The following is a 1963-nucleotide window of genomic DNA, read 5'->3' as shown; positions in this document are numbered from 1 at the left end:
ATATTCTAGAAAATCTTTTATTTTTTCCACATAGAAAGTGATCTGAGAGGGTGAGCCTTAACACAATGCTACACTTGTTCTATTACAATATGGTGCTTGTGGGTTTGAATCAAGAAAACAGTCTCCCTATGAAATGGGGTAAGACTGCGAACATCTACCCCTTCCCAGGCCCTATGTTCGTTCACAATCACATATAGGCATGTTCATGCAGTGCACCCTCAATATGGTATTTTGGTAATCCATGATTTTTCAATATCTTTACCACTTGGTAAACTCGAATTGAATATTTGATACGTGAGCAGAGGACTTTTGAGTTCCATCTAGATCAAGTTTCAGCCCCACATTAACTATCATAGAACAGTTATTGAAAATTTATTTCCTGATATGGGCTTGCTGAGACAAACCCACACCAACTACCTTTTCCTTTTCTTGAGGATAAGAAATATTATTCAATAAAGTGTGAGAAACGCAAGGTGACGCAAGGTGTCTGCATCAAATAGGGTGGACAGCCAAAGAGTGGAAGCAGGCCAAGATGTCCTACACACAAGGGACACAACCTTCTAAGCCAAAGAGTCAGCCATGTTGTTAATCTCTATGAGAATATGGTTAAATGTGCATAATCGGAAATAAGAAAATAAAAATTTTACATCATCCAAAGTAGGGGCTATCTCTATATGAATGATGGGGTTGCTGTGGGACAACAGGGAAATAAGCTCTTTGCAATCGGACTCGACCACTAAGTCATCGGCGCGCACCTTTTGAGATTGCTTCTAGCATTCCAGCTCGAAGGGTAACGGCCCCGTTGAAGGGAAAATTTGAAGATTGCCGGCAATGAAGCAACTGAAGTTCCTCTGCAGCCTCGGATGATACATCCAATCCTCCCCAAGTTCCTTTCTAGGATTCATCAGTGTTAAGCTAATGGAACTGAAGTGCATATTTCATTACAATAACACAATAATGCATCTTGCATCCAACCATTGAAGTTATTTTCTTTGTTGGGCCATTTTTTGTTGACCCCAAAGGACTAGTCGAGTTGGTAAGGGAACTTTACCTCAAGAAGTGTGTGGTTTTAAGTTCAACTCCTCTTATTTTCTTGGGACCACTAACACAAGATTATTTAAGGTCAGAATGGACCCACAGGACTAGTTAGACCAAGGAAAAAAAAAAACCACTTTTTGAATGATTGCAACATTGCCGGCCATTTTTTTGTGTGGGAAATGGACAATTGTTCCATTCTCTCCCACACACAAGATAAATTAAGCTGCAAGAATGGTTTACGTACTCTTGTTTGAAAATTTCAACTTTTAGTCCTTTCTTCCTTTTTGTTTGTTCATGCACAGATTGATGCTACCATTGTTGTTAGCGCAGTTGGTGAGCAAGGAACTTGGTACAAACCGTAAACTCGGACGTCCTCAGTTTGACTCTCACTAGGCATACCTTGGGCCACTCACACAGCGGTGTTTAGTATTCTTCACTGCTTTCAGTGAAAGTTGAATAGTTCTCAGTCAACCCCGGTATGACTCGATCCATACGGTTGTGGGGTCAGTATGGGCCCGTGGGACTAGTCAGGCCGAAGGCCTGGATACCCTATCGTTAGCACAGAAAAAAATGCTATCAATGTTGTCAATTTAAGTCCTTATAATAAAAAAATGGCGTAATTAATGCACATGAGACTCTTGTCACTGTAGGGTTCAAAGAGAAAAACTATTTCCTTACTCAAACCCATGATCACTTAGTCTATTAGAACAACCTTAACGTTGAATCGAAATCCACCATCATGATTTTAGTCCATTTATGGGATAATGGGGCCCTATCATGTGAGAAGGAATTGTCAGATTGAAACCATCCCATTGAGGGTCCCAATTTACAAAATGAACATCAATATAGCCAGAGAACAATTATAATAACAAAAAAATATATCTATCAAACTCGTTTTTTTTTTTTTTTTTTTTTGATTTTTGGT

The sequence above is a fragment of the Macadamia integrifolia genome, unplaced genomic scaffold, assembly GCF_013358625.1.
Source record: "Macadamia integrifolia cultivar HAES 741 unplaced genomic scaffold, SCU_Mint_v3 scaffold1342, whole genome shotgun sequence".
Classification (NCBI taxonomy): Eukaryota; Viridiplantae; Streptophyta; class Magnoliopsida; order Proteales; family Proteaceae; genus Macadamia; species Macadamia integrifolia.
The sequence above is the reverse complement of the archived record's forward strand: the minus strand, read 5'-3'. Positions refer to the sequence as shown.